Raw genomic sequence first — 21,492 nt, 5'->3', positions numbered from 1 at the left:
AGTATTCCCTATAACATGCAGTTGAATTAACGACCATGTTAATTTTGCAACTAAGAATTTTCTTGCAAAATTACATATTAATTCATCTTAATTAAGCCTAAAGAGATTTTATGCCCAGAAGTGCTTAATTCAAGCAAAATTAATATGCAAAATTTTGAGTGACTACCTCAACTAATATCGGTATAACACAAGGTCATGGGTGTTATGAAATCTACTGCAATATTTGCAGATTATGCTCATAACAGCAAATTACTCGCGCCACTACTGTACGGTCTACACCATTTTTTAGTGAGTACCGTCAAAATGTTAAACCATTGCTATACGGTTTACACCATTTTGGTGACTACCGTCAAAGGGTTAAATCACTATATTTGAGGTCTATACCATTTTGGTGATTACCTTCTATGTGATTAGCTTCATTTAATATTTACGAAACACAAGGTAACAGAACAATGGTATCCACTGCATATTTGCAGATTACTCACCATTACTGTGAGGTCTACATTTTATCATCTTGACTTAATGATTACCTTTAATGTGTTCTTTCAAATATTATACTTAGTTTAACACAAAGTAATAGAATCATAGGCATCTACTGACAAATATCAGATTATGCTTCATACTACTGCGAGATCTACACCACATTTTGGTGATTATCTTCAATGTGTTAGCTATATAATTTGAGATCTACACTATGTAATTCAAGTCTTAACTTGACTTTATAAATTTTGCATTATTATTACAACATTACCATGATGATTTTTAATTTACCTACTATAAATTAATCAAATCTATGGTTCAAAATCCATGTATGATATAATGACCGGCAAATAGTTCGATAAACTCACGTTTGACGGTCACAATTATCTAACATGGGCAATGGACATCAAGGTCAGTTTTGTGTCCTGCGGGAAAGTAGCGGTACTACCACCTCCCCAAGAGGGAGAACCACCGCTACCATATTAAGTTAAATATGAAGCTTTATACATAATAAAGCACCATATCTATCCGGATCTCAAATCTGAGTATCTGATGGAAGAGAATCCGAGCACTCTATGGTTAGATCTTAAAACAAGATATGAACAGCAGAAGGCAGTTATTCTGCCCAATGCAAGTCATAAATAGACACATCTCCGACTTCAAGACTTTATGTCCGTCGGAGATTACAATCATACTGTTCATAAAATCTGCTCAAAATTGTGTTTCTGCGAACAAGAACCTACATATGCGGAAAAGATAAAGCTATTATGCTTCCTGCTGATAGGATCTTACGGCAACAATCTTGTGCAAGAGAATACCATATTTATTCTGACTTAATACATGTATTACTTCAGGTCGAATAGCATGATGAACTCCTTATAAGGAATCATCATCATCGTCCTATCGGCGCTGCTCCTTTACCTAAAGTACATACTAAAGCCCAGAATAACAACAAGTTCGATGGCACTTTTAGACGCCATCCAAAGAACTTCAATGGTAAACGCAAACACAACGAGAAGCAGAAGCCATGTGCACCGGATCAGGGTCAAGGCATTTCCAAACTTGACAAATCTAAAATTTATCGTAGGTATGGATGCGACAAGCACTCCACTAAGAAATACCACACCTCAAGACATTTAGTTGATCTGTATTTATAATCTGAAACATAACTGACCTGCTCAAGGAAAAATATTTGAAGCACACTTTAATCTTCAAACTAACTCCACCAAGGAGGCTGGTTATTCACAACAAGTTCTTCAAGAACTAAGTAACAACCAGACTCTTCTGCAACCAGAAGATCCTATGAGCAAGGAAAACATGTTTGTCAAATTTGCTTCGCATAACATGTTTGGAGACCTTATCAAATCTCCCACTTCCTTAGATACCATGTTATCTACGTCCCAATAAATATTGTAATACAATATTGTATCAGCACTATGATACTAAAAAAGTATGTATGTATTCTATATATCTGAAAAGAATTTTATATTAAATTCTTCAATCCTATATATAGAATTCTACGAGAGTCAATCTGATAGAGAAAATGTGCCTTATGGATAGTTACACCACAAATTCTATACTTAGGGAAACCAAAATATTTCCAAAGTCTTACTTAGAGACAATGAAATATTTTGACAATCACTGGATGCGATGTAGTGATTATTGGCTCTGATCGTGCCATAATGACTCTCCCTATGTGTCGATGGGTGAACACCGCAAGCGGGGATGCTGAGGGACCCCCTTTGAGATTCGGCTGGGGGACTGATTCTAGATCTACCTCGTACGTGGATTTAATGCGAATATGTGAGATATAGGCGGGACAGATGATTGTCTGCTAGTGGGAGTAAATGTTCAAGGGATTTTAGACAGGTTCAGGCCGCACGGAGCGTAATACCCTTCTCCTGTGTGTATGCTATTAATGCTCTTGGAATGCCTCTCTCTGGATCTCTTGTGTTACAAGGTTTTTTGTCTAAGTCTAGAGCTTCGGTCTTCAAGTGCCAATCTCTCTGACCTTCAGCCGTGAGCTAGAACTTCTGAGACTTGTTCGTCAGGCTTTAGGCTTCTTGCTGTATGTTCGAGCTTGTTCTTCTTCGAAGTGCACCCCCCCTTTTATCCTGTTGGGGGGACTTGGCGTGCCCAGAAAGGAGGGTACGAGTTCCCATGAGCCATAAATGGAAAGCAACCATCATGGGGCTGCAGTTTGATGTTACAGGAGGTTGAAAATGCGCCTTCGACCGATCCTGTCGCTCATTACGCCAACTTTAGCAGGTGCAGGGGGGCCCACCGGGCAGCCGCAGAACAACCCCGCATGCTCGCCCGGTCAGAGCAGGTCTGACACAGCAGGGTGGCAGGCGATATGCCTCGAGCCCAGCGATGATATCTCCAAGTCGTTTCCCTTATGGGCCCCGTAGGGTGACGTGCGATGGGACCCGTCGCATTAAATATCCCCACGCCTTCCTGCCAGGCGGTGGCAGGGACTGACATACTCAGTACGACAGGCGTGGGGGTGGTTGGAAGTGACAAACCACGCTCCCTCTTAAATGCAGCATCGGGTCTCTCACCAATTGACACCTCACCGCTGAGCCCTTGTGGGATCCACCGGCAAGGGGCTTCTTAGGTCCTCGGGGACTACTGTTCATAGCCCCAAGCGCCCTCTCCTAGATATGTCTCTTCTCGATCCTCGGGGAACTCCGGGTACTCGGGAACCACTGTTCATGGCCTCGAGCACCCCTCCCGGAACTGGCTCTTCTCGGGTCCTCGGGAAACTACGGGTACTCGGGGACCACTATTTATGACCCCGAGCACCCCTCCCAGAACTGTGTCTTCTCGGGTCCTCGGGGAACTACAGGTACTCGGAGACTACTGTTTATAGCCCCGAGCACCCCTCCCAAAACTGGGTCTTCTCGGGCCTCGAGGAGATGGTCCCCGAGGGAAGGCACCACGTGGCATTCTGCTATCCTGGCCTCGGGACTCAGGGACCCCTAGTTCCCATGTCACCGACACTATGGGTACACAAGTCATAATCGTTGATGCACTATAGTATCTCGATTCAACCAATACCTTATAAGTTATAGAGATATCCGTCAGAATGGTTTTCATATCGAACCTATGAGGAATTTTTTCTCTTAATTAACGGATATGGCAAGCTTCCCTATATATCATCTGAATTATACTATACATACATAAAATCCCGTACCACATATTATGTACAAATATTTTTTCTATCTTGATTACATCAAGACTTGGTATGATTGCCTTGGTCACTCTACCTTAGAGATGATGAGAAAAATTATTAACAATTCTATTGATCATAATATTCCCAAAATCTTCAGATTAGTGTACACCACATGTGTCACGGGGAATATTAATTTTAAGGTCCTCTTACCTTAAAATTCAAAATGTGCCACTCGATTTCTTAAACACCTTCAAGAATGTACATGTGGCTCTATTCAGCAATATTATGGACCATCTAGGTACTCTACAATGCTGATTGATGCATCTACAAAATAGTCACATATGTGTCCCTTATACATAAGACACCACACTTATGCCAAACTCATTGCTCAGGTATTCAAAATTAGAGCAAATTATCCTAGACGCAGGATCAAATCTATTCACATGGATAATGTCATTCTTTAACATGTATTCAATTATTGTTTGATTTTGGGCGCTACTGGATAAAGTATCATATGTACACATCCGCAATGGTCTAGCTTCAAGAGAATCAATTCATTTGCATGACCAACCATAGAATTGCAATTTACCAATATCTTGTTGGTAACATGCGGCTTTACACACCGCATTATTAAACCAAATTCATTTAACTGCAATCATACGGCTTCCTCCGTTGCAGTTAGTACGTGAAAATTTGGCCTCAGCCAAGTATTTCCCATCTGCGAATCAGTTACGTTCTGCACGTACCGATATCACCACCATATGACATACATCAATGGGCATTAGAGATCTTTATGAGGTATAATTATCTATCAATCATATAATATCTCGAGTCCCTCACATGGGACATATTCATTGCCCATATGCTCACAACATTTTGAGGACAATTTCAGGCATTAGGGAGAGATTAATACCACAAAAAATACCAGGAACCATAAGAGAATGTCACATATGTTCACATTCATTCCTCATATCCACGTACCTGAGATCTGAATCATTATTCAGAACATCTTGTATTTGACCTGCCAAATGTATTTACTACCAATAAAGGTGTCACCAAATCCTATATTCCTACTAGGAATGTATCGAAAAGAGTGGAGTTACCAAACAAAACCACTCAACTCCAAATCAAAATAAGAGGGGGAGAAGTACGGTCACAAAGGATAAAGCTTCTTGCAAGCTACCACTTTAAAAGAGGAATCCCTCCTCCAAGACAGTAAATGCAAATCAACATTAAGTTGATAGACACCTTATGGATATTCACTATCCAAATGCTTATGGTTGTTTAGCATCCAAAATGCTCAGCACAAATGTGTACACAAATTTCAGGTGTTGGATCATGGGAACACCTAACTCCATTGTTTTGGGAAATACAAGGAGTTAAATGGGATAATTTTTCCACAAACTATATTGATTCCATAGAACCAATCAATACCAAAAACTAAAAATTGTCGACAAATATTTCTCCTTGAAAATTGCAAAAGATCTTCAATTGGATCCAAGCCAAATTCCGTGGCCATGGCAGGGTGCCTCAAGCACTCGGACTAGACCAAATAGAAGGAAGCAATTAAGGTAGAATTGCACTCGCTCATAAAAGAGAGGTATTCACAAAAGTAATACCTACACATCTAATGTCTTCCCTACGGAAGCAAAATGAATTTTTAATCCATAAGGTGGTGAAATAGCGAGGCTTGCAGCATATATGTTTACGCAAAGGCCCATCATCAATTATGATGCTACATACCTCATGGTATGTGTGAAAATTATATTCTCATATTCAATATCATTGGCAGATCAAATAAATTAGATAGATTCGGACATATAAGTCCCTAATGGACTTCGCATTCTGAATCTAAATACAAATCGTAATATATTGTGTACAGCTTAAAGTCACTTCATGACTTCAAGCAGTTAAGTTGATTGTGGTACAACTTACTAAATGAGTTTCTTCCACAGAAAGGTTACTCCAACCACAATGATTACATATGTATGTTTATAATATAGTCTCAATTGGATTTTGTATCATCTCCAAATCACACACGACAAAGTATGTAATCATTTTATGACGGAATTTGAGATGAACAATTTTGGTTAAAAACCAAATTTCGCTTAAGTCTACAGCTTGAGCATATTCCTTCAGAAATATTTACCCATCAGTCCACCAATATCCAAATGATATTGGACAATCATATCCATCAAAATACTTATGGTCATTCAATCCCTAAATATGAATCAAGATCCATTCATACATTGGGTTGACAATGAAAAGATATTAAACCTAAAGTTTTATATCTTAGTACCATCAAAGCGCTCATGTATCTTGCAAATCGTAACAGGCCTGATATTACATTTGCAGATAACTTGCTAACTTAAATAGCGCAACTCCAACAACACCATTAGATGGGAGTCAAAGATGATATCCAAAGATATCTTCATGGAAACAAAGATCTAGATTTTTCTATCAAAAAATCAAGATATGAATATAGTGGATATCCAGACACTGGCTATATAACAGATCCCTATTAGACCAGATCATAGACTGATCTCATGGTGATATAGCCTTCTCATTGGAGTCATCAAAATAAATTCTAGAGGCTACTTCCACCTATCATTATGAAACATCACATACATGTGTATGACCTTGCAAAATGATAAACCACATACAACTATCATGTGGTATTGATTCCATTGAATCATCAATAGTTATCTACGAAGATAATTCTGCACGCATTTGCTTAAATGCAAACATGTTACATAAATAGCAGTATAACCAAACATATTGCTCCTAAATTGTTCTATCCTCATAATGTGGAGATAGAAATCTTGCAAACTAAGTCATGTGATAATCTCGCTGATTTATTCACTAAATCCTTACCAACTTCTACATTCCAAAAATATATTCACGGAATTGATATGCGACGACTGCGAGATTTTCAAGGTTCAGTGGGAGTTTATCCCTAAAAATAACCAGTTCATATTATATTGCACTCTTTTCCTTTATGAGTTTTTCCTATACGGTTTCTCATATAAGGTTTTTAATGAGACAATATCTACACAAAATCATATGTCATATCCCTTGTTTTTCCTTTCGAGGTTTTTAAAGGAGGTATCAAAGACAAATCCATTGTTCTCTAAACTCACTTATGAATTTTTCTTTTTAAAGGTTTTCTCATATGAGTTTACAAAGAGACAATAATCAATATATATATTGTATCATTTTCTCCTTATTTCCCTACTTGGTTTTAAAGGAGTTTTAACAGCATATCACTAGTATTCCTCCTATTTTCCCAAGAGTTTTTAATATAATCCATAGATGAGTTTTTCCTATTTAGGTTTCTCATATGAGCTTACAATGAGGCAATAACCAATATATGCTATGTCATTTTCTTCTTATATTTTTCTATTGGATTTCAAAGGAGTTTTAATGGCATATCAATATATTATTTTCTCCTCATATTTTTCCAACAGGATTTTTGGAGGAATTCTTATAAGAAGTTTACATTTAAGATAATTAATCAAGGGGGAGTGTTATGAATAGACACTTTTATATATAACCATGTGATCAATTACCAAGAGTTGTGTCTATTGAGAATAGATGTCTTCCCAATAGACATGTCCTCTCATTATGTCTTTTCATCATGTATAACTATGTAGACATCATGTTTAATAAATACAAGAATTCATTTGCTACTCTATTGTCTATCCACAATTCTACTTTGCAATAGCTACGACCCTCATGTTGGCCGCAAACGCAATCCATACACCAATGGTGGTTTGCTTTGGCCATCGCGCCAAGCGTCTCCAAAGGGGCCTTAAGTCTCTCGTCGTCCTTGTGTGCTGAAAGATTTAGAAAGAGTGCAATGACATAATCTTTAACCATTAACTTCTCGGGAGCACACTAAGTATGCCGCTCCTTAGACCATCTCCAATCATATTTTCTACATTTCGTTTCACTTCTGATTCCCTTCTTTGTTCCCATTTCTTTTATTTTCTCTCATTTCCAACAAATTCTCTTTAAAAAGAATCGCAAAGAGAAAGTAGAGAAAATCCCGTCCTGAAGGGAATAACCTTGTAAATCTCTTCATAATAAGAACCGTGAAGTAAAATTGTTGAAACGCTTAAGAGAACGAAAATCTCTTTACGACGGGATTTTCGTCCCTAAAAGGAAACCATTGGCTGTGGTGTTAGGGAGATTGGTCTTCTTGTTCTGACCTCGGTCTCCTTTTTCTTTTATTTTTTGTTTTCATTTGTTCTTATCCGTTGGATATTTGTTATCAATATAATTGACAGTCTCATGTCGATTCTTTCAAAATTATACACGGTGCCTACGAATTTTAGGTGTACTGGATGTGATCCATACGATAGCGTTTCAGGACCCAGCAATCTTGTTGGACCATTTCGATCCTGATAGACAGATACCATGGTTATCTTGGATCTGACGATCTTTGATTGAAAATTCTCGGGGCATATGATTCGGCTGAGACGAAAGAAAACCAGGCTTTGCTCTTGAAGACATGCCTGCTGCTATACTTTTTGTAACCAAAGTTAAGTCGGGTTCCGTTCGATAATCTTCAGGTGCTGTTCAAGTGCACGCTCTAGCGCGGTGGACCACGTCCGTGCACGCGGAGCAGACGTACACGCCGCGCGCGCCGGCGACGAGACGGCGTGGGTGCACGCGGAGGCGCCTGGTTCGCCGGCGCGGCGCTCGAGTCGTCGCCCGCGTGGACTATACGGCAAGCAAGTGACCTCGCTCTCCGTTCCCTGCAAAGGGGGAAGCTGGCTGACCTGACTTGCTTGCTCATCTTGGAGCGCTCGCCCCCATGCATCCATGGCGGCCTCAGCTAGCCAGGCCAGCGCTGACCTTGAGCACGTGCTCGCGCGGCGGGTAACACCGTCCAACCATTTTTCTTTTATTTAGTTCCTGATTACTCTTCCTATGCTTATTTTTTTCTTCTTCTATCTCTAATAACTTTCTTTCAAAGAGATTCATAAAAAAAAGATTTTCATCCTAAATTAATGACTTTAGAAATCTTTTGTTGATAAAAACGGTAAAAAAAATATTAGAACTAAAATCTCTTAACGAAGCAATTCTGGTATCCCTCGGGATGCTCTAACGGCGTCTGCACGCTCAAGCAAGCGCACAGCTACTGCCACGTACGCCAGCCTACGCTAGGGCGCACAGTTTCCCATCCCATGCATGTCCACGTGGTGCGATGCATGGCTTAAATATGTCGTGATGGCGGTAGTGCCATGACAACAAACATCTCGTTGCGCCGATGGCCTTGATTTGTTCTTGGGAATGTTGTAAGTGAGGGTTACCAATGCAATGGAGAATTGGTGATAAAAAGGTTTTTTTTTTTTACGTGAAATGACTCAGAGTACCATTCAAATACTTCTTTCATCTCAAAATAAATGACGATAAAATAATTATTTTACCTTTTTTAATATCATTTATTGTGTAGGAAATGAGACTTGAAAGAAGTTATTTAATGGAGGATGTAAGATTGTAAAACTTTAGCTAAAATTCTCTTAAAATTATAAAACACCATGCATTTTAAACATTATAGAAGAGACTAAAACGTCATCTATTTTAAAATGAATATAGTATTAAAGACTGTTTAGATTATCAAGCACTGCTACACTCAAGATCAAATGGCTAGACTCACTTGGATGAAAAAACATAAATACAGTATAACATATGGTTTAAATGTATGGTTGTACTCGAGACATAATTACATGTAAAGCAAATAAACTGGCCCTCTGCGCACATAGCATTGACTGATGACTCTGTTGCCACGGTGAACGAAGAGGCGAGTATATCAATGGTACAGAGAGCACCTCTCTGTACTGTGATTATTACTCCGTATCTGCTTGCGCGGTTCCACAGTCCACACCTGTTAGGGATGATCTCTCGTCCCTCTCTTCGGAGGATATCACGAAGTCTACTGAAAATATTGTATGCTTATCGTTGTGGCTTTGTTTCAGAGACTTCATTTGCAAGCGGTGAAGATCGTAGAGCGCCGTCGGTCGAAGGGTGTAGGGGCGCCCGCACCTTTGATCTCCCGTACCAGCGAAGACGAGGGCGACCTTCGGTCAACGAGCGAAGTCCAGACCCGCAGTTCGGAGCGATCGCGATGGGCGAAGATGCGAGCCGACCTTCGCTCGAGGGACGAAGGCTATCTGACGGATATCCGAGCGGAGAAGGTTTCGATACATCTTCGGAGGCAGGAATCGCTGCGGGACGGTGGGCCCGTTTTCGGTCGTCCGAGTAGGGCTGTAATTATGTAATTATACTCATTTGTACCATAATGCCCCCGGATATTCCAAGAATGTAGCAAGTGCGGGGGTATGATTTGTAAACCGCACCTGTGGTGGCCGGGTACGGGCTATAAATATGGTCACACTGTATCCGAAAAGGGCATCAAAAGATTGTCCTACCTCTAACACGTGTCACTCTGAGGGCCCTTCGATATCCCCGTATCCGAAGGCCCACCTTGTCTGGGATTTCGGTCTCAACAGTTGGCACCGTCCGTGGGGATCGAACCATTCGACGACATGCCACCCAAGAAGAAATCAAAGCCAGCCGCAACAGTGGAAGCGTTGCTGGAACCTCCAGCCGCAGCTGGGCCTTCGGCCATGCCAGGATCAAGTAATGCTTCGACTGGTGGAGCTTCGGGCGGACGAGAGCAATATTGCGAAGTTGAAATAGCGCCACGAGGACCTAGTGATGGTCGCCAAGGCGAAGCAGTCCGGGTTAACGCGGAGCCAATGCGGGTCATGGAACCAATAGATCGTACGCACTTCGAGCCTCCGGCAAAAGAAGGCGAAAGGGTGCGAGATGAAGAATGGGAAGACCTTGACGACTTCGCAGAGTTTGAAAACGAGGAAGAAACGAATGAAGAAAGAACAACAAGGCTAGAAGCCGAAGAGTTGGAAAGGCAGATAGTGCAGAAGAAGCGCATGTTAGATGGCCTAGCAGCAAGTCAAAAAGCCGCCGAGTACCGCATGTGGGCAAATGAAGCTAGGAAAACATTGGAGAAAATCCAAGAGGAAATCGATATGCTGCACCAAGCGGAAGGCATGTCTCACCAGGCGACGCCGCCAGGAGACATGGTACGAGCTTCGTAGGAGCTTCGGCGGAGGTCGTCCACGGGAGACCCAGAGTCCCCATTGGTCATGGATCTGCAAAATTTGTCATGGCCGCCAGAGTTCAAGATGCCCAGAGTGGTTATGTTCGATGGAGAGTCAGACCCAAGGGAATTTGTAATGAGTTTCGAAGCGGCTGTTGTCGGAGGGTGAACTCCTCAAGCAGGGATCCGGAGGGACCCCTTTTGAGATTCAACCGGGGGGATGATTCTGAATCTGTTTTGGGGGTGAAATAAATGGGCATAAATACGATGGCAGGTGGAATGGAAGGATCGGATGCAGAATGCAGTAAATGCACTGGAGGTTTTTAGACAGGTTCGGACCGCACTGAGCGTGACACCCTACTCCTGTGTGTGTGCTATAAATGCAGTGAGAATGTCTCTCAGAGATTTTACTGGATAAAAGAATATTTGTCTATCCTAGAGTTTCGGGCTCCTTGTTCTTCGGTGATCTCAGCTTCTGCGTTTGTACTGGACCCGTCTTCTTCCTCGGTTTCCTTACCTCCAACTTCCGTTACCTGAACTTATCCGAGGATCGTCTCCCTCTGATCATCGTCTCTTTTCTATGTCGACCGGTGCTTCTTTAAATACTCGCCGGCGGTAGCATGCCCAGAAAGGGAGGGCATGAGTTCCAAGGCGCCATAAATGGAAAGCAACCATCATGGGCTGCTGCGCGAAGTGACGGGGAGGGTTGAAAACGCGCCCCCGTCTGGTCTTGTTCGTCATGATGCCGTTCTGCAACGAGCGCCGCGAAGAGGGCCCACCGGGCAGCCATCGAGCAGCCCGGCGTGCCCGTTCAGTCAGAGCGGGTCTGACGCAGCAGGGCAGCATGCGGGGCGCTTTGGGCTTCGCGATGTTATCTTGAGGCGCGCCGGATGACGCGGGATGGGACCCGTGCATTAAATATCCCCACACCTCCCTGCCAAACCGTGGCAGGGGCTGACAGCGAGCGTGGCAGGAGCAGTTGGAAGTGACAGGCCACACACCCTCTTAAATATGGCATCGGGCCTTTCACTGGTTGACATCTCACCGCTGGACCTCTGTGGAGGCCACTGGCGAAGGACTTCTTAAGCCGTCAGGGAACCGAGTGCTCGGGGATCACTATTCATAGCCCCAAGTACTCTCTCCCAGATATGCCCTCTCTTGGTCTTCGGGGAACTAAGTGCTCGGGGGCCACTACTCGCGACCCCGAGCACTCTCTCCTGGAATCTGACTGATCGGGTCCTTGGGGAACTGAGTGCTCGGGGGGCCACTGCTCGCGACCCCGAGCACTCTCTCCCGGAACTGATTGATTGGGTCCTCGGGGAACCGAGTGCTCGGGGGCCACTGCTCGCGACCCCGAGCACTCTCTCCCGGAACTGATTGATCGGGTCCTCGGGGAACCGAGTGCTCGGGGGCCACTGCTCGCCACCTCGAGCACTCTCTCCTGGAACTGATTGATCGGGTCCTCGAGGAACCGAGTGCTCGGGGGGCCACTGCTCGCGACCCCGAGCACTCTCTCCCGGAGCTGATTTCCTTTGGGTCTTCGGGGTACTCGGGTGCTCGGGGGCCGCTGCTCGCGGCACCGAGCACCCCCTTCCCGGAACTCGGCTCTTCTGGTCGTCGGGGGACTTGAGTGCTCGGGGTCCACTGTTCACAGCCCCAAGCACTCTCTTCCCAGCACTTTATCTTCTCGGGCCATCGGGGAACTCGGGCACTCGGGGATCACTGTTCATGGCCCCGAGCACCCTCTCCCGGGACTTAGTCTTCTTGGACCTCAGGGAGATGATCCCCGCGGGAGGACGCCATGTGGCAACTTGCTGATCCGGCCTCGGGACTCGGGGACCCCTGGTTCCTGTGTCACCGACAGCTGTGGAGTCTGCCGGAGGGGATGGTACAACCTTGGCGAAAGCCTTTGTATTGGCCATAAAAGGGATAGCAAGATCCTGGTACTCCGCGTTGCCCACGGGATCCATATATTCATGGGAGGAATTACGTAGTGCACTGTACAGCAATTTCTAGGGAAATCGAGCAGACAAAATTACCGCAACCGACCTCTTCGCGCTGAAATAGCAACCAACAAAAACCTTGCAGAGCTACATGCGTCGCTTCGTACACATACGTTGTCAAGCGAAGGGGCTGAGCGAAGATACAATCATCGATGCGGCAATACAGGGCATCAGAGGAGGGCTATTAGCAGGAAAGCTCACGAGAAAAAGACTCGGAAGCGTGCAAGAGCTGCTTAACAAGATGGAAGAGTACTTAAGATCTGAGCTCGATCATCTCCGAAGGAAAAACGAAATGGCAGCCTCCAAAGTAAAACCACATGCACCAGCTAGAGAGGTAGGCAGTAGCAATCCTAGAGACAGATTGCACCATCCAAGAAAGCCCGAAGTTTATGACTAAGGCAAAAAGAAGTCAATCAGATTAATTCCAGCCCGTTCGAAGCCGTTCAGGGAGCAAGCAAAGCTCACAGTGTGGCCAATAGGGGAGGCCGAGCCGGTAGAGCAAGAGGCCGCGGAGGTCGAGGAGGACGGGTTCCGCAGGACCCAACAACCTTTTACTGCGAGCTGCATGGCGAAGGAGCCGGCCACCAGACCAAGCAGTGCCCGCAGGTCGTGGCTATGAAAGAGAGCTTGGCGAAGCAGTCTCTTGATCACGCAAGGACCGTAAACCATGCAGCAAGTTTTGGGAGAAGCGAAGGGTGGCAAAACCACAATCAAAACATGGCATTTGCGAACCAGTGGCAATAAATTCCTGCACCGCAGTATACACCTGCAGCCTCAGCTCAGTTTGATCAAACGAGGCAAATGAACCTCCAGGGGGAGCTACCTCCGCCACCACCGAGGCCCGCGATCGAAGCACCACCAGAAAGCAGCAAATCTGTGAACACGGTAAATCGTGGGTACAACGTGGTGTTGGCCATCTCGGGGGGATCTGACCAGCAGACAGAATTTAAGGGTCAACCACATCGGAGTGGGACCAATGTACATTCATTCAAGGTGGTCAAACGTTCCCATTACATTCTCGCAAGAGGATATGAGGGTCTTAGACTACCCACACACAGATGCCTTCGTCATTACAGCAAACATCTCAGGAAATGAAGTGCACAGGATCTTGATCGACGGAGGAAGCTCAGCGGACATCATCTTCGTTGATGCTTTCGACAAAATGGGGCTGCGACGAAGCGACTTAAAGCAAGCCGGATCACCGTTGCTAGGCTTCGGCGGAAATACAATCAACACTCTGGGAAAAATAACAATCCCAGTGTCGTTTGGTGAAAGGGACGAGTTTCCGCACGGAAGGCATTACCTTCGATGTGGTGGACATTGATTACCCATACAATGCGATATTTGGCAGGGGAGTCCTCAATACATTTGAAGCAATACCGCACCATGCGTACTTGTGCATGAAGATGACTGGTCCTGAAGGAATCATAAAGGTATTGGGAGACCAGCGAGTGGCCAGACGAATCGAAGTGGGAATAGCTCCAGGAAGACGAAATATCCACATGATAACAGACCCTTCGACGAATCAGGAGGAAAGTTGCAACCAATCGAAGATAAGCAAGGCAGCAAAAGCTGCACCAGAAGGAGCGACCAGAATAGTGCAGCTACATCAAGAAAAACAAGATAAAAAAGTCACTATAGGAGCGGAGGCTCCGGCGGAGGACCAACACCAATTTATAATGTTCCTCCGCGGTAACGACGATGTCTTCGCATGGTCTCCTGAGGACCTTGTCGGAGGGTGAACTCCTATCGCAGGGATCCCGAGAGACCCCTTTTTAGAGATTCGGCCGGGGGGATGATCCTGAACGAGCTTGTTTTGGGAAATAAGCGGGAAACGGAAATAAATGCAGTGGCTGGTGGGAGATAATCGTCCTAGTGCGAGAAAGATGGGTGCACCGGGGTTTAGACAGGTTCGGGCCGCACGGGGGCGTAACACCCTACTCCTGTGTGAGTGCTATATCTATCCTTGAAAGGAATTCTTCAAGGATGTATCTGGTTACAAGAGAGAGCCACTTACTGAGAGCTTGAGGCTCTCGTGTTCTAGCTTGGCTTGAGCTGGTTCGAGCGTCTGCGTCCTCTTTCTTTTTCTTCTTACGGTCTCCCTTTTTACGTGTTCTCCATCCTTTCCTTTTATAGGCGCGCCGACCTCGACATATCCTGAATGGGAAAGAGGGGGTGCCAGTGCCAAGGTGCCACGGAGAAATGCGTCATCATTCCGTCTTGGCGAAGTGACAGGGGCGGTGGAAAAATGCGGCGCGCATCCGACCACCCGCCACTGTGGATGCCCTCGGGCGCCATTAAGGGGGCCCACCGGGCAGCCTCAAAGGTGCCCGGTGCGCCCACCCTGTCTTGTTCTTCTGCCAGGGCAGGGTGGCAGGCGGAGCGCTTCGATTCTGGCAACGTTATCCCGAGGCACCCGGATGAAACGGGACGGGACCCGTGCATTTAATGGACCCACGCCCCCCTGCCAGTGCATGGCAGGGTCTGACACTGGGGCGTGGGCAGCTGAGAATGTCAGGATGTCAGGCCGCGCGTGCCTATTAAATGCGGCATTGGGCCTTTGACTGGCTGACACCCCGACGATGGGACCCTTCGGGTCGTCGGACGATCTTGCGTGAACCTTCGGGGAACCGAGTCCTCAGGGGCTGCCACGTGCAGCCCCGAGCCCTCTCTCCCGAGCACTTCGGTGAGACCTTCGGGGAACCGAGTCCTCGGGGGCTGCCACGTGCAGCCCCGAGCACTCTCTCCCGAGCACTTCGGTGGGACCTTCGGGGAACCGAGTCCTCGGGGGCTACCACGTGCAGCCCCGAGCACTCTCTCCCGAGTACTTGGGTGAGACCTTTGGGGAACCGAGTCCTCGGGGGCTGCCATGTGCAGCCCCGAGCACTCTCTCCCGAGCACTTCGGTGGGACCTTCGGGGAACCGAGTCCTCGGGGGCTGCCACGTGCAGCCCCGAGCACTCTCTCCCGAGTACTTGGGTGAGACCTTCGGGGAACCGAGTCCTCGGGGGCTGCCACGTGCAGCCCCGAGCACTCTCTCCCGAGTACTTGGGTGAGACCTTCGGGGAACCGAGTCCTCGGGGGCTGCCAAGTGCAGCCCCGAGCACTCTCTCCCGAGCACTTCGGTGTTTGGATCATCGGGGGACTACAGTACTCGGGGATAAGTGAGAAACCTCCCGAGCACTTCCTTCCTGGTACTTGGACTCTGCGGATCATCGGGGAACTGGGGTGCTCGGGAACCTATAGGCTACGGCCCCGAGCACCTTCCCCCGGGACTTAGTTTTTTTCTTATCCTGCAGGGTGGACCTCGCGGGATGGTGACATGTGGCGGATGGCCGGCCCGGTCTCGGGATTCAGGGACCCCTGGTTCCTAATACACCGACAGACCTGCAAGGAGTAAGTCGGGAAATCATTCAGCACAGCTTAAATGTGGACCCTAAAGCGAAGCCAAGGAAGCAAAAGCTTAGGAAAGCTTCAAGCGAAAGAGAAGAAGCAGCGAAGGCTGAAGTGAAAAAACTACTCGATGCCGGAGTCATACGCAAAGTAATGCACTCAGAGTGGCTGGCTACCCAGTGTTAGTAAGGAAAAGCAACGGAAAATGGAGAATATGCATCAACTTCATAGACTTGAACAAAGCTTGTCCCAAGGATGACTTCCTATTGCCTAGAATTGATCAGCTGATAGATTCCGCGGCTGGTTGTGAGATGTTAAGCTTCCTAGATGCATACGCAGGGTACCACCAGATATGGATGGCGAAGGAGGACGAGGACAAGACAAGTTTCAGAACCTCCTTCGGCATATACTACTTCATGAGGATGCCCTTCGGCCTCCGAAATGCTGGCGCAACCTTTGCCAGGTTGGTGCAGACAGTACTAAGTTTACAGCTAGGACGAAATGTCTTGGCCTATGTTGATGACATAGTGGTCAAGAGTACCAGAAGGAGCCAACATCTCGAAGACCTGCGTGAAACCTTCGGAAGCTTGCGAAAAGCAGGGCTAATGTTGAACCCAGAGAAATGCGTCTTCAGAGTACAGTCCGGAAGGCTACTAGGGTTCCTAGTGTCGAAGAGAGGCATCGAAGTGGAACCTCAGAAGATACAGGCAATAATAGATATGAAACCCCCACAGAACAGAAAGAAAGCTCAACGCCTGGCAGGAAGATTGGCGGCATTGAACAGGTTCGTTGCAAAATCTACAGAGCGAAGTTTACCATTCTTCAAAGTGTTAAAAAGCTCCAACCCGTTCAAATGGGATGCGGAGCAGCAAGTAGCCTTCAATGAGTTAAAAAGCTCCCTGATGAAGCTTACAGCTGTCCAGCCCGGATCCAGGTGCGGATTTGTTGTTATACATAACGGCATCCCCTTCAGCAGTTAGCGCTATACTTGTGCAGGAAAGACCCGAAGACAACAAATTGCACCAAATCCCAATATATTATGTATCAGAAGCTCTGGCAGGCCCAAAAAAGACGTACACAGAATTGGAAAAGGTAGCATATGCACTAGTGATGGCATCCCGCAAGCTTCGCCATTACTTCACGTCTCACAAGATTATAGTACCAACTTCCTTGCCTCTTCGCGACATGTTTGAAAACAAAGAAGCCATTGGAAGAATAGCGAAGTGGGCCGCGGAGGTCGCTCCATTCATGATTGTTTTTGTGGCAAGAACATGATTGAAATTGCAAGCATTGGCAGACTTTATGGCGGAATGGACTCCCCTAACCGAAGCCCTGGATGATGAACCGCTAGAACCTGTCTGGACCGCATATTGCGACGGAGCTTGGGGAGCTACAGGAGCAGGAGTTTCGGCGATATTATTCTCACCTTCGGGGACAAAGCTCAGTTATGCTGCCAGATTAAAGTTCCATTCTATAAACAATACGGCGGAGTACGAAGCGGTCCTCCTGGTACTTCACAAGGCAAAGGCTTTGGGCGCCCGGAGAGTGCTGGTTAAAACAAACTCAAAGGTCATAGCAAGTCAAATTGACAAAATATTCCAGGCAAAAGAACTAGAGCTGGTTAAGTACAGAGCAGCGGTGCGAAGAATGGAAAAATACTTCCTGGGATTCACAGTCAAGAGTATATCAAGAAATGATAACTTCGAAGCAGATGAGCTAGCAAAAGCGGCTTCGCAGAACCTGCCTATGCCTTCAGACATTTTCTACCAGAAGCTGAGTGAACCAGCCGCTGAAGACACTTTGAAGCAAACACGTCCCGTTGCGATGATCGAAAGTGAAGACTGGCACTATCCAATACTGGCTTATCTTCATGGTCAGAGCAACATCGAGGATCATGTCGGGCAAAACCGTATGGCCCAGAGAGCTAGAAACTACAAAGTTATGGGAAACAATTTGTACAAGGCCGGAGTCTATGCACCATTCTTGCGATGCATATCTATGAAAGAAGGACAGAACCTGCTAAAAGAAATTCACAGCAGATTGTGTGGTTCTCATGTGGACACAAGGGCTCTAGTCGGAAAAGCATATAGGCAGGGCTTCTATTGACCAACGGCAGTGAATGATGCGGATCAAATGGTCCGAAGTTGTCAGCAGTGTCAGTTTTGGGCGAAGGGGTCAAACAGACCCACGACAAAGACACGGCTCATTCTGTCGATTTGGCCACTAAGGCGGTTGGGAATCGACATTGTTGGCCAGCTGCCACCTGCTCCAGGAAATTTGCGATATGCTGTAGTTGCGGTAGAATACTTCTCCAAATGGGTGGAGGCAATGCCACTCATAAGCATAATATCAAGAAACATACAGAAATTCATATGGCAGAATATCGTATGCCGCTTCGGAGTCCTGATCAAAGTAACAGTAGACAATGGCACTCAATTCGATAGTGCCGGTTTCAGGGATTTTTGCAATAGCCTGGGGATAAAAGTAATTTTTGCATCCGTATACCATTCACAATCTAATGGGGCAGTTGAGAGAGCGAACAGCATCGTCTTCACTGGTGTCGTGAAGCGTCTTCAGGGGCTGCCAAAAGGGAAATGGGTCAAAGAATTGCCCAAGGTACTATGGTCATTAAGAACAACGGTTGCAAGACCGACCGGATTCACGCCATTTTGCCTCCTTTTTGGCGAAGAGGCCATGACCCCAGAGCAATGCAAAACCAAATCATTTAGGGTCGGAAATGAACCAGAGCAAGGCGAAGAGTCATCATCGAAGGATGCCCTCGAGGAAGTGAGATTTCAAGCCGCCAAAAATCTGGCCAGGTATCAACAGGAGACAAGAAGATGGAGAGATAGGAATATATCCAAAAAAACCTTCTCCCTCGGAGATCTGGTGCTGCGAAGATTCGGTACAACAACATCGGTGGGAAAACTTCAGAGTAAATGGGATGGTCTTTTCTTAGTCAAAAGGTCGTTAAGACCCAGCTCATATCATCTAGCTAACATGAAAGGTGAGGAGCTTCCACGCACCTGGAATGCAGACAATCTCTGCAAGTTCTACGCCTGAAAGTCGGTGGCCAAGACAAAGACTTCTATGTAATTTTTCTTTATGCAATCTTTTCGTGTAATCAAATTGTAAGGGAACTGCACTCTTTTCCTCACAGGGGGACCCCTTCGTTAGGGGGTGAGGTTTTTAATGAGGCAGGAACCCATGTAAACATATTGATATAGTAGTACCCCCAGAAAATACTCCTTGTTTCGAGTAATAGTAGTTTATCGTCGAAGTGCGCCAACCTAAGGGTGGATTGGCACACCAATCGACGACTGGAGGACCGCACGTGGGCTACGCGAAATGAGGTGCGAAGTGTCAATGAAAAAAGACGTACACTTTCGACCTCTAAAAAAACAGGGGTAAAAAAAACATCCGGGGGCTAAGAGTGCCTGCCCCCGCACCGAAGGAAAAACAAACCTTCGGAAGAAAAGCCGAAGTGTCGTCCAACCAACAAAAAGGCGGCGCACTTTGAGCAGAAGTCAGGGGCTAAGAGTGCATGCCCCCGCACCGAAGGAAAAACAAACATTCGAAAGAAAAGCCGAGGTGTCGTCCGACCTACGAAAAGGCGGTGCGCTTCGAGCAGAAGTTTGGGGCTAAGAGTGCCTGCCCCGCACCGAAGGAAAAATAAACCTTCAGAAGAAAAGCCGAAGTGTCGTCCGACCTACGAAAAGGCGGCGCACTTCGAGCAGAAGTCAGAGGCTAAGAGTGCCTGCCCCCGCACCGAAGGAAAAACAAACCTTCTGAAGAAAAGCCGAAGTGTTGTCCGACCTACGAAAAGGCGACGCACTTCGAGCAGAAGTTGAGGGCTAAGAGTGCCTGCCCCCGCACCGAAGGAAAAACAAACCTTCAGAAGAAAAGCCGAATTGTCGTCCAACCTACGAAAAGGCGGTGCACTTCGAGCAGAAGTCGGGGGCTAAGAGTGCCTGCCCCCATACTGAAGGAAAAAACAAACCTTCGGAAGAAAAGCTGAAGTATCGTCTGACCTACGAAAAGGCGGCGCACTTCGAGCAGAAGTCGGGATCTAAGAGTGCCTGCCCCCGCACCGAAGGAAAAACAAACCTTCGGAAGAAAAGCCGAAGTGTCGTCCGACCTACGAAAAGGCGGTGCACTTCGAGCAGAAGTCAGGGTCTAAGAGTGCCTGCCCCCGCACCGAAGGAAAAACAAACCTTCGGAAGATAAGTCGAAGAGTCGTCCAACCTAAGAAAAGGCGACACAAATAAAAAGAGAGAGAGAGAAAAGTAAAACAAATGACTAATGCAAAAGCGTCCGATCAACAACATAAATCTCTATCAGCCGAAGTTACCTGTGACCAAAAATCTGAGGGGCGGGGGCGGCGTTTAAAAAACTATTCATGTGCAATCGCAGGTACCTGCGGTAAAAAATCGGGGGGACGGCGTTGTTCGGTACGTCGTGCCCGAAGTGCCCCCCATAAGACCTGGAAACGCCTCAAATCGCAAACGCCGCTTCGAGCGCGGTGCCGCCGAAGTGCAACAAAAGAAAACAAGCGATAATGTAAATACAAAATTTATTCTGCAGAGCGATCAATATCAGGATCAACAAAATCCTTATACCACCGACTGAAAGCAAACTGAAAAGTAATGCCTTCGCTCGCATGAAAATGCATGGTTGGGGCTAGTGGGGCCCCAACATGAGTCAAATAAGATGGAGATGCTCGAAGACCATCTTCGCCACCGTCGTGTTCTATCACTTGCGAAGAAGGGCCACGGCGATAGCAAAGTTGCGACCAGTGCAGGAGGGTTTCGTCGTCTTGAGGCTCAACCTTCGGCTCAAGGAGCATAGACGGACCTTCGATGTCTCCCCTCGCAGTACGGCACAGGTCACGCTCAGCTCGGCGATTAGCTAGCGTCGAAGGGCTAAGGGATTTCCAAAACGCTTTCATCCTAGCATTCATAGTATCATACGCTATATATATATATATATATATATATATATATATATATATATATATATATATTTATGTGCTACGACCAGATAAGATAATAAGTAATGTAAAGCAGCGTACCCGCTGTTAGTTCATCTCCGCTTCTAGAAGAGCGAGCTCGCGATCGTGTTTGCACCAGTAGTTGGTGGTAAATGATCGAGCGGTGCTCCTCGATACCCTCGTAACGGCCGAAGTCGACAAGTCCACCGGATACTGGAAGGTAGGTTTCTGAAGAGAAGTATGATGGTCACAGCCCGTCATCTCAATCGATTGCAGGAGACTTCGGGCAGCGACCATCGCGCAGAAGTCACCGTAAAGTTGAG

Source organism: Phragmites australis, chromosome 4 (genome assembly GCF_958298935.1).
Source record: "Phragmites australis chromosome 4, lpPhrAust1.1, whole genome shotgun sequence".
Taxonomy (NCBI): Eukaryota; Viridiplantae; Streptophyta; class Magnoliopsida; order Poales; family Poaceae; genus Phragmites; species Phragmites australis.
The sequence above is the reverse complement of the archived record's forward strand: the minus strand, read 5'-3'. Positions refer to the sequence as shown.